At 40.4% G+C, this 12,565-nt stretch overlaps 1 protein-coding gene across 11 annotated transcripts in view; it reads left to right on the top strand.

The window, feature by feature from the left end:
• PHACTR1 (phosphatase and actin regulator 1) overlaps positions 1-12,565 on the top strand; it is a 555,008-nt gene that overhangs the window by 323,901 nt on the left and 218,542 nt on the right. The window contains exon 2 of one of the 11 annotated variants that reach the window (XM_072813920.1): positions 5,893-6,089. The exons of the other annotated variants lie outside the window; for them this stretch is intronic. The gene's annotated coding sequence lies outside the window, so the exon portion shown is untranslated. The remainder of the gene's footprint in view (positions 1-5,892; positions 6,090-12,565) is intronic. 11 annotated transcript variants of the gene reach the window in all.

Here is a 12,565-nt window from a genome sequence, read left to right as displayed (position 1 = left end):
CAGAATGAAGAATTTAAGAAAGTCACAACTTAGAAATCTTAGGAAATTTCAATTGAATGGGAATTCTGATGGAGAGATTTTTAGTATTCAGGCTAAAAACTTCATTTTTTTTATTTTGTTTTTAACATTTGGAATCAATTAATTGGTTGGCTCAGTTAATCAGTGATTTCCTGAAGTGGAATCCATTGCTCATAAAACTAGGAACTTTAAAACCAGTCAAGGCATTTGCTTTTTGAAATGATCTGTTTATATTATAGCCGAAACAAGATAAATCACACATGCAAAACAGCTGTCTTGTTGGTCGTGAAGAACAGACTGTGTTCTGCTTATTGGGAACACTCAAGAGCAGTCATTGTGCTGAGCCGACGATTGTTCAGTAACATATACAAGAGGTGAATGCAGGACTTATCCAACTGGGCCCGGCTTCTTCCAAGACATGTGTTTTAAGGCTTGGAGAACAGATTTCTCACCCTTGGCACTCCTGATATTCTGGGCCAGCTTATTCTTCATGATGGGCGGTTGTCCAGTGAATTGTAAATGTGCAGCATCCTGACCTCTACTCGCTAGATGCCAGTAACAACCCCCACCTAGCCCCAGATTTCGCCAAATAGCTTCCCCTAGTTGAGGATGGCTAGTGTAGACAGATGCTTTGACAGTGCCTAGAGACCTCCTGGTGCAACATTTCCAAGCAATGGCAACTTATTCCTATGGAAACACGCATGCCACATTTCTTGGGGTTGTCCTGATTTCAGATAGCCTCCCCCACTGATTCAGCATGCATGCCGCAACTTGGAAGCCCACCTAGGCTGATTTTCTTAAAATTGAAAACAGGGTGTGAGCGTCCCTATGCAGCGTTAGTCTTGCTTAAGCTCTGAAGTTTGAATAATGTGTATTGTGCCACCTTTCCTCTTAGTCTTTCTGAATTTTGCTTAGACAAATAGTTGGTGCGCTTCATATTGGTTAACAAAGCTAAATGTCATCATATATCGTAAAAGTGATGAAAGTCCACTGTTAGTTTAACTGAAAAAAATTTCTCATTTAAAACTTTAATAAAAGGCAGAGCAATACAATTTTTAGGTCTCCTGTTTCCCGTACTGGTGATAAGGTAAAGCTTTTTAGTGGCTTTCATGTGTTCCACAACCATTGATTGGTTTAGTAATGCGTTATATTATATGTGTCTGGGAAGGGCTGGCTTCTTGGAGTGCATGAGAAGTGCTATATACCTGTTTCCTGGAATACCTTTCCAGGCTAATTCTGGCACATTGCCTGTATTACCTGAAGCAGATTCATTTATCTTTACCTTTTTTAAAATTTTTATTTATTTATTCATGAGAGACACAGAGACATAGGCAGAGACACAGGCAAAGGGAGAAGCAGGTTCCCTGTAGGGAGCCCGATGTGGGACTCGATCTCAGGACCCCAGGACCATCACCTGAGCCGAAGCAGACGCTCAACCACTGAACCCTTTGCTCGGTTCTTTAAAACAGGTACCAAAAATTACCAATTTTCTTTTTAACCCACCTTTGTCCGAAGAATACAATGATAGCAAGAAAAAAATTGAAGTTTCCTTTTTTTAGTAGATCTTACCCCCAGGTGCCACATGTGTATTAAATCTATAATAAGGTAAATTATGGGGAACATTGAAACAGGTGTCACTATTTAAATTGCGTCTTGAAAATATTTATGCTAGAACCTGTCTATAGCTTTCTATATCACTATTCTGAGACTTACGGAATTTACCAATCTAATGAAATACCACAGTTTCAACACTGGGGAGAATTTGTGAATATACTATTCCACCTAATGCTGTAAAATAATTACTCGCGGAGATATCTTTTCTGGTATTATACAGCCTGGGAATAACTTTACCAAATTATTCCTAGGCTATTCTGTATTTGTCATTTATTAAAGAGATACATTTTACACTAAACAGTAATACCTTGAAAAGTAACTGTGGCCCATAGTACTGTGTATTTTTGGAATGTTGACTTTCCTGAGACATAATTAAGCTCAACCTATTTTGTACTGAATCTGTGTACAGATAATAATCTGCCTTTAGTTCCTCCCCTATTTTAAAGCATTTGACTAAATGCTCTTAAAAAGTAACTCTTAATTTTGAGCTCTAAGTCCTGGGGGAAGTCTTGGTCTCACAGTAGAATAGATCTTGTTTCTGTGTGTTGTTAAAATAGTAATTTCTAGGTTCTACTTATTACTGTGTACAGAATATCCCTCGTGCCTTGGATCTTTGTGACATTTACTAACTCTGTGATGAATTTTTATTCTGTTTGAGAATATGGAAGATCATATGAAATCAATACTTTTGTTATTATATTGGAGTCTTGGTCAAAATTTCCAGTAAGAGCAAGTCTTAGTTTTGTGAAACTTTTTTATTCCTGAGTGTCATAGAAAGTGAAGCTGGCTAACGTCTCCCTTTCCTACTCTTTTCCTGTACTTTCATTTTTTCTTTAATGCTACGGTTTTAATCTTAGCTTGCAATTACGTTTATAAGGAGAAAAATCTGGAAGACAGCCGCTGATTAGCTAAGAGTTTCTGTGCCATAGTATGAAGATAGCATTGGTGCATATTCTTGTTAAAGGAACAGCCTGGAGCTCCATTCCTAATGCCCCCACCCCACCCCCCTACAACCCAAGCCAGACCCCAAACTTTGGATCTTCACACAAAATCTTCAAACTCTTTAACATTAGATTTTTTTCATGTCAGCAAAATCTTTACCATTGCTTTCTGGAAGGCACTTGATTTGGAAGAACGAGGTGAGACTGTCCTTCCATCTTTCTAGCTCCAGCCGAATTGCAGACTGCGACTACATGAAGATATTTCTCATTTTCAGGATGCAATAACTGCAAACACTTGACCTATTCTACTAGATTAGGACAATAGTTAGGATAGCTACTGTTAGGACAGAACTATAAAAAGTATTACTGCCAGTTTTACAGACAAGTGGTCCTGTATGGGCACATTCTGCTAGAATGTACCATTATATTTTTGATTCTTTCTGCAGAGAGCTGTCTCTAGCAGTTATTGGCAACTAGACAAAAACATTTTCTAAAAATCACCATATGATACTGTTTGTTTTCAGATGTTTATTCTAGTTGGTTGGCTTCAGAACCAGAGAGGAAAATGCACTAGATGGTATTGATTCAATCTGTCAGAATTCAGAAGCTTATTAATTCCTGCAGGTTTGATTGCAGGCATAAAAGTTGCTTTACAGTATGAATTGTTCTAGAAAAGAACTTTCCTGATGCTATACAGAGCTGATTTGCCTGCTTCCTGTCCCACAGGGCATCCTAAACAAAGTGCTAGATTATGGTTTTTAATAAACCTATCTACATACCTTCTACTGAATATAATAGAGCAAAACAGCCACAGGAAATATTTCTGCTGACATTTCAGTACAAACTTAACTTTAAGAAAATCTGAAAAACCGTTTTCTCTAGATCCTGTCTGAACCATTACATGACTGTGTGTGCCCCACAATATTGTGCTTTTGAAGAGCAGAGACCCCTGTCTATCCAATTCACAAAGCTGCATACAGAGCAGATGTTTAATAAATGTTTGTTGAACTCAAGTCATGGAGGGTGGTTTGTTGGAGAAACTGATTTTTGTTAAAAGTCTTTATTATAGATTTTTTCCCCCTCTAAACCACTTCTCCTCATATTTTATCTTAGGAGTTCAGTTATTGTTCTCTCGGTGAGCCAAGGAAGAACTCAAAATGAACAGCCACTGTTTCACGCCCCTGTGGATAATTCATGGCTGAATTCTCCAGATAATTAGAAAAAATTCCCTTTTATTGGCTTTAGGGTTGTGATTGTATCAGACTGTGACACAAAAGACTTCCTTGTCAGACTTAAGTTTTCTAGCTGTGTCTTCTCCACTTGCAAATACGGATTCCCTTAACCTGGCTTGTCGTCCTGAGTTGAATCTTTCTCAAATCCATTCAGTCCCATCACGGCATCTAATTTTTAAATCAGCATCAAAGAGAACAGTTATATTTGCATGCGAGCCAGTATAAATGGCCAAAATTTACTTTTCTGTGTAGCAAAAGGGCAGGAAATAGACCAAGGAATTACCTTCAGTGTTTCTTGAAGGATAGTTCAATAAATATCAAATGCTGTTAGAAAACCTATGAAAATATTGACTTCATGGGGTCTAATTCCTTTCTGCTTAATGGATCTATACCAAATCTCAGGCAATTTCCATCTAAATATATGCCTCCAAAGCCTTCCGAGTGTTCACAGAGTGTTTGCTTTGTGTACTGCATGATCACATTGTGAATATATTTGAATTCCTCTTTGCCTTTTTAGTCAACTTAGCTATAAGATTAAAATCCAAAATTTTTCCCCAAGACAAAAAAATTAACCATAGCTATATCTTATTAGACCAGCCAGTGGGCTCTGTTGTTTTTATTAGTCTATAAAGTACTTGACATCCATTTTTTCATGAATGCCGTTTTCATGTGAATTAGATTCTGTAGAATAAAGATGGTTTTGGCATCCAACTCAATTTGAACTTAGCTATACACCCTCCTCTCATAAAGAGCCCCCTCATTTCCCCCTCCATTTTTTTGATGGGGGTTCATCTCCTTTCAGAATACAAATGTTCCAGAAAAGTTGTAAGTGGCTAATTTTTTTTTAAACCCAGCAAACCATTTTAGCGCACTGTTGTTTCTATTTAAATAATTCTTACAATTCCACTTTGAAATGCAAGAAATTTGCTAGCTAAGAATTATGACTAGTGGAATATCAAGGTGATATATTTTTAAAATTTTTTTTTCAGTTTTTTAATTAATAGGAGTATCTGAGTGGTTCAGTCAGTTAAGTGTCTAACTTTGGCTCAGATCATGGTCTCAGGGTCCTGAGAATCCAGCCGAGTCAGGGCTCCCTGGTCAACGGGGAGTCTGCTTGTCCCTCTCCCTCTGCCCCTCCCTCCACTCGTGCTTGCTCACTCTCTCTCAAATAAATAAACTTTTTTTTTAAATGTTATGAATTTATAATAATATTTGGTTCTTAACTATGGCCAGGAGCTGAATTAACCATTTTGGTGCATTATCTTATGTAATACAACACTATTTAAAGATATTGGGATGCCTGGGTGGCCTAGTGGTTGAGCATCTGCCTTTGGTTCAGGGCCTGATCCTGGAGAGCCGGGATCAAGTCTCACATTGGGCTTCCTGCAGGGAGCTTGCTTCTCCCTCTGCCTACGTCTCTGTCTCTCTCTCTCTCTCTGCCTCTTGTGAATAAGTAAATAGAATCTTAAAAAAAAATAAAGAAGATCTTCTCATTCTAAAAGTTTTTATTTTTTTATTATTGTCATTTTAAGGTGAGGAAACTTGCCTTAGGTCAAGAGGCTCATTTCTACCCATTCCAACACTGAGTTCTTAAATGCTGCATCACACATACTCCACTGATAGCCTCCGGGAAGAAAGACAACATTCAAAATTATCAGTAACTCCTCTATTCCCTGTACATTCAACCACAGCTCCACTAAGTACCATTTTGTTAGATTTAAACCCAAGTGCAATTTTCACATTATAATAATGGCAATGTGCTTTTCATAAAGTCATAATAGCTACTGTGCTACATGCCATGCTAAATGCTTTCACATATTTCATTCTTCATAATATTCTTCATTCATCCTTTACAACAATTTAAGAGATAAGTCTTGGGACGCCTGGGTGGCTCAGTGGTTGAGCGTCTGCCTTGGGCTCAGGGCATGATCCTGGGATTCCGGGATCGAGTCCCACATCAGGCTCCCTGCAGGGAGCCTACTTCTCCCTCTGCCTGTGTCTCTGCCTCTCTCTGTGTCTCTCATGAATAAATAAATAAAATCTTTAAAAAGAAAAAGGATAAGTCTTATTTTCCCTCTTTTACAAAGGTACATGCTGAGGCCTTGCCTCTGGCTTATAGATGGCAGAGAAGGGATTGAATTCAACTCTATCACCACACCCCAAATCAGAAAATACAATTATAGAGAAGATCATCTATGACTTTATGGTGCAAGTAGAACCTCTCTTCATAGCTGAGTTTCTTCTTTCAAATCCTATACCTGTGGATACACAGGTACATAGATAGGTAAGTAAACTTCTTTTAGAACAATCTAGCTATTTGATACATAATGTTTGGCAACTTATTATCCACTGAACTGGCAACCATGAGAGTTTTTCATGTCAGTAATTAGAGATGTCCATCCTCATTTATAACGGCCACATAGTCATGCATCTGATTGTCATCCCTTAGGGTAATCCCTCATGGCTGGACAGTTGGGTTACTTTTTGTGCTATTAAAATACAAATTAAATTTAATTTGTGATGCGACCCTTCAATTTTGATATATGTATCAAATTTGATAGCAAGTCAGCAAATCACTATGTCACATAGAGACTTTTGTGAACAGCCAGTTATCAAGTCAAAGCAAAAGCAGTTCAATCAGATTGGGCATAACCCTTATAACCAAAACACACCTTTCAAGAAACATATGACAGCCTCTCATCTTGCCCTTGCATGCGTGAAAAGTCTCCCTGTGTCTTACCTGTGGCTTGGAGGTAGATACCATCTCCTGTTCTGTAGCCCCGCCTCCAGCCAGGGCTCTCTCTAGAAGTAAATAAAGAATGAGTCATACCTATAGTTGATTGTTCTAACCATGAACGTTCCAGGAGATGGGAAATATTTTATATAACAAGCCAGAGCCTACCCTGTCCTTTTCTAAGAAACCTGAATTCATTTATTCATTCAAAAATCCTTACTGATCATTTCCTGTGTGTTATGGTCCTTAGCCACCAATCTAGTAGGGACATGTCAATCAGGATGCTTTGGCTGCAGTGAGAGAGCTCCCTGCACATTTGCCCTTAAACAAGGAGATCATTCACTAACATAAATTTGTAAGTGGAGCTAGTTCCAGGCCCGATTCCACTGCATCACAATTCTGTACTTTGCCCTCTTTTGCTTCTGGACTCCATCCTCAGGCTGATTGAAAAATGGCTGTAACAGTTCAGTCCTCACATCCGACACCACAGTGACCAGGGCGGAAACAGGACTGTCTCTTGGCTATTAGAGCAAGGAGGCTGTTCTTAGAAGCCCCACTACCTAAAGGCATCACTTATGGATCTCACTGGCCAGATCCGGACAGCCTACCCACTCTTAATTACTGACCAGAGATCCACCCACTGGTGTTGGAAGTAGGGTCAGATTCTGGAAAGCTCGTGCTCCTGTGGAGAAGATGTAAATAACTGAGCCTGATCTGGGTTCTCTCTTGGGAAGGAGGATGCACAGAAAAGGGCTTGACATTCTCTGTTAAAGGGGAAGCTGGCATTGCGAAGTGACACAAATAATCATCCAGGCAGAGGGAATGGCAGGTGTAAAAGCCTCGAGGCAGAAATTACATGTTTCTTGTTGGCTTTGAAGAAGAAGAAGATTAGCAGGGTTAGAGCCAGTGAGGGGGGCAGATCATGGCCCCCCGAGTTGACGTGACATCTCTGAGTCCTTAGCCTGAAAACAGGATGACTCACTGGGGGCTTTACAGCAGAGCAATGGCATGTTTGTGAGAGAGTCCCAGGCTGCTGTGTGAAGGCCTTGGAGATGAGTAGTAGGATTAAGAATGGACGTTGGAGGTGCCCGGGTGACTCAGCTCTTGGTTTTGGCTCAGGTCCTGATCTTAGGGTTGTGAGGTTGAGCCCCATATTGGGCTCCATGCTCAGTAAGGAGTCTGCTTGAAGATTCTCTCCCTCTGGTCCTCCCCATGTGCTCATGTTCTCTCTTGCCCTCTCTTTGTCAAATAAATAAATAAATCTTAAAAAATAAATAAAAGAATGGAGTTGGTGTTCTGGGCAACTGGTCTACCTTGAGGAGAGTAGAGAGGGCTGGGAACTATTGAAGAATTCGTTTTGACCACTCTTGGTGATAAATTGGATCTGGGGGAGTTGATGGAAGAGGTGATATCAAAAATGACTCTGGATTTCTGTCTGAGTGTTTAGAAAACTGACCTTGCCATTCCTAAAGAAGTGATCAGATTGGGGCACCTGGGTGGCTCAGTTGGTTTTAAGCATCTGCCTTTGGCTCAGGTAATGATCTCAGGGTCCTGGGATCAAAGCCCTGTTTCTCCTTCTCCCTCTGCCCTCCCCCCACCCCTCTCCCCACTTAGGCTCACATTCTCTCTCTCAAATAAATAAAATCTCTAAAAAAATTATCTGATTAAGGGTGAAAATAATTCATTTTCAATAAAGTGAATTTGAGATGACTATAAAATATTATTTAGAGATAAAGAGTAGTAATAATAGAATGATTCAGACACTGTTCAAAATGTTTTCTTTGTATGAAATAATCATGTTTTCACAGTAACCCAATGAGGCTGATGCCAGTGTTAACCCCATTTTACAGATATGGTAACTGAGACTCAGAGAAATTAAGTAATTGGGCCAGAATTAACATAGCTAGTAAGTTGTTTTATCAGTTAGAAGAGCCTTCAAGGCTAGAAGCTTACATTTAGAAATATTCAGCTCATCAGTGTTCCAGCCACAAGAGTAAATGGAGTTGTCTAGGGACAGCTGAGCTATGGGAAATTTCATGATTAAATCCAAGTCTGGTGGACACACAAGAACTATAGAGGAGGGGGCGCTTGGGTGGCTCAGTGGTTGAGCTTCTGCCTTGGGCTCAGGGTGTGATCCTGGGGTCCTGGGATTGAGTCCCACGTCGGGCTCCCTGCAGGGAGCCTGCTTCTCCCTCTGCCTGTGTCTCTGCCTCCCCCTCTCTCTCTGTGTCTCTCATGAATAAATAAATAAAATCTTGAAAAAAATAAAAGAGCTATACAGGAGAGGGGAAAGGAAGAAGAGGGAGAAAAAGGTCTTCCTATAGGTTGGCTTTAACGAATGTTAAATTGTTAAAAACAAACAAACAAACAAACAAACAAACCATAAATTATTTTACTCCTTTACAAGCTAAGAAGCAGGTTTTGTTTTATTTTTACCTTTTTTTTTTTAATTTATGATAGTCACAGAGAGAGAGAGAGAGAGAGGCAGAGACATAGGCAGAGGGAGAAGCAGGCTCCATGCACCGGGAGCCCGACATGGGACTCGATCCTGGGTCTCCAGGATTGTGCCCTGGGCCAAAGGCAGGGGCCAAACCGCTGCGCCACCCAGGGATCCCTAAGAAGCAGGTTTTAAAAGGTTTTGAACTTCTGCCAGAGAGTGTGTGGAACATGGACATGTTATGTCAACACCTGATTCTGTCATTGACAAACTACAGTTTGTATAAACTTCTGCAAGTCACTCCTTTGCATTAGGATTAGGTTCGACTGCATAAACCAAAATCATAATAACTTAAACAAGGTAGCAGTTTATTTCTTTCTCGTGGAAAAATGCAGAGGCCTCCAGTTCAAACCTATCATGCGTGATGGCTCCATGGTGCTACCTTACTACCCTTTCATTACTATGAAGTGACTCTTGTCCTCATAGTGGCTGCCAAATTCCAGCCATCACAGCTTTGCTCTAGAAAACTGGGTGAAGGGAGAAGCAGATGAAAGAAATGGCACATCCCTTCTCTTTAGCAGACTTAGCAGAAGTCCCAAAACATCAGCTTACAGCTCAGTGGTCAAAGGTTAGTAATATGGCCACACCCAACCTCCGAGGAGGCTAGGAAATGGTCTTTTAGTTGGGCAGGAAATCAAGAAACTTTCACTAAAGAGAAGAGAAGAATGGATATTGGCAGGCAACCAGCCATCCCTGCCACTGTCAATTTGCTCTTCTCTAAAATAAGGATTAACATATTCGCTCTACCTCTCCTGTTGGCTTGTTGTAGGGATCAGATGATACAACTGGGCAAGTGCTTGATAAATGGTGAAACACTATGCAGATAGTTGCCTGAGAAGGGCCATTGACTCCTCTTGCACACAGTAGGGATATATATTTTGAATGAGAAAAATCTTTGGAAAAGTTAAGATTTTCCACTAATCTGTAGGTGCAAAAACAGAAGCCAGGAAATGTGAACTGGGGAGAGAGGATATTTTTCCTACAAATTTTCCCACAAATTTCCCTGACAAGGCTTTCCCTTGCTTTCAGAATCAATATCAGGGCAGCCAAGACTGATACTTGATTAGCTCTGCAGTAAAATGTGCCATCGGTGTTGCCAAACGCAGGCACTGTCTGAGGAATGCAGGAGAATTATCTGTGGGGGCAGCAGTCATGTCATTAACCCACCTGTCCTTCCCGCTCTGACTTGCCAGTATCATGATGAGGGTTCCAGACCAAGGTCCCCCAAGAGGACTCCACTGAAAGGAGTGGCTCTATCATTCAGAGACTAGTTGCATTGGTCACTCAGAAATTGGATGCATCGTGTAGCTAGTTACTGTGCCTGGAGATTCTCGGAGCCGATGATGTTCTTTTCCCTGTTCATCCCTGACTGCCCTGGATTTATTTCATCTGCGAATGTTCATATCCTTTTTGAGTTTGCCTCCTCCAGAAAGACGATGCTTTTGCCTTTTAATGATGACTTTTAAGATTGTTCTTAGAACAAAGTAAAGAATTTCGATGGACTCTCATTATACATGTGCTTTAGATGTTCCATATCAATTTCCCATTCCGTTCCGAATGGAATGGTGTTTACTTTTGTGTGGCACTTTCCATTTTAGGGTCTTTTTTTAAAAATTTATTTTAAAGATTTTATTTATTCATGAAAGACACAGAGAGAGAGAGAGGCAGAGACACAGGCAGAGGGAGAAGCAGGCTCCATGCAGGGAGCCCGATGTGGGACTCGATCCCGGGTCTCCAGGGTCACACCCTGGGCTGAAGGCGGTGCTAAACCGATGAGCCACCCGGGCTGCCCTCCATTTTAGGATCTTAAAGGGAAGGAGCTTTACCTTCTCCCTCCTCAACTCCCTTACCCCATAGCTCGGGTTGTATGATTCATGTGTAACAAATGTTTGCAGAGTTAATGCACTGTAACCTCATGTGCTTTGATACCTCCCAAAAGTACCCAAAGGGACAGAGATGAGGACAGAGGCCCAAACCTGGCCTATTTCTTGTGACATCCCTGCTTTTGCCTCTAGTGACCTGAGGCCTTATCAACTAATACCCGGAAGCTTTGAAAAGGGGATGGAGACTAGCAAAATCAGAGCTAATTTAGTTGTGACAAGTTTTATTATGTAACCTCAAAGAAAAACTGAAGAGATGCTTTATAAATTATTATTATTATTATTATTATTATTATTATTATTTGCTTTACAAATTAAACTACTGTATTGCCAGTAAAACTGCAGGCCAAAATTCTAACTTAAAACTTAACTTCAGCAACCTGGGGAGGTTTCCCAGTTGGAACTGGTGCTGTTCCGTTAGTTTCATTGCTGCTCTGGAGCATTTGATGGTCATTAACTGTACTTTCTGAAGCCTTCCAGCTAAGACACAGCAGCCTTCCCCCTTGCCACTGTCAGACGAGATGAACCAAGAGTAAATTCAGACAAGGAATAACCCGCAGAACCTCTCAACACCCTCGATCTGGAGTCAGGAGGTGTTTAATGAGCACACACTAAGTGCCAGTTATTAGTCTAGAGTTTTCATGTGTTAATATAATGATTATACCATGAGAAGTAGATATGATACCTATTTTGCTGTTAAGGAAATGCAAATCTGAGATTGATTAATTATGTGCCCATGCCCACAATGCGAATCGATGACAAGTACTTGTATCTCAGTGTTCAGAGTTCAAATTCTAGGCTCTGAGGTCAGTATATTCGGTCATTAAAAAAAAAAAAAGAATCTAAAAATGCACTCCTAATTCGATGTGAGTTCAGAACTTCTTAAGGGGAAAAATTAATTGATGACTTTCCCTGCTGAGATATCTTGAGAAATTGAACATCTTTCACGCAGAACAATAATAAAAGGTCCCCAATGGAATTATTGACAGGACAAAAAGAATAGGACATTTACCTCTGGGGAAAAAAAAGACTAATGGAACTCAGTTTCTGCGTTCTGAAACAAGAAAAATTAAGAATTCCTTGTGAAATAAGCAGTTTCTTTCTTTTTTGAGTAATGGTTCAAGCAGACCCACGTTAGAGCGATTGATGGCAAATACACTTGGAAATTATACACACAAGGGAAAGAAAGCAAAGCTGTTTTAGTAAAGACCAACATTCCTGCGAAAATATTTTCTCCAGGAGTGCTGTTTATATTTCACATGCTCACTACGCAAATGACAAACAGTACTGAAAAATTGGTCTGAACTAATGGGAGGTAAACAAAGAAACTGTTGTGTCATCAGAGAGAGAAAATGGAAGTAGATTCAGGCAATGACTCTTCCATGGAATGTGGGGTCTTCACAAGGTTCTCTATCATTCCGTGTTCAATAGGTAACCCAGGGGCTGTTACCATGAGATCTTACAATGAGCTCAAGGGAGGAAAAATGCTGAGGAGTGTGTTAACCTTGATAGTATCACGGGAGGAGACTGCTGAAAAGAGTTGGATCAAAAAGCCTACACTGCTTGGTTTCAGGCACCCTCAAGCCACCCATGAGGTTTGGGGTGTGAGAGATGACTGGCCCATCTTTAGTTCCAGGAGTCCTGGGCCA

Source organism: Canis lupus, chromosome 37 (assembly GCF_048164855.1).
Source record: "Canis lupus baileyi chromosome 37, mCanLup2.hap1, whole genome shotgun sequence".
Taxonomy (NCBI): domain Eukaryota; kingdom Metazoa; phylum Chordata; class Mammalia; order Carnivora; family Canidae; genus Canis; species Canis lupus.
Note: the sequence above shows the minus strand (reverse complement) of the source record. Positions and strands in the feature narration are given on the sequence as shown.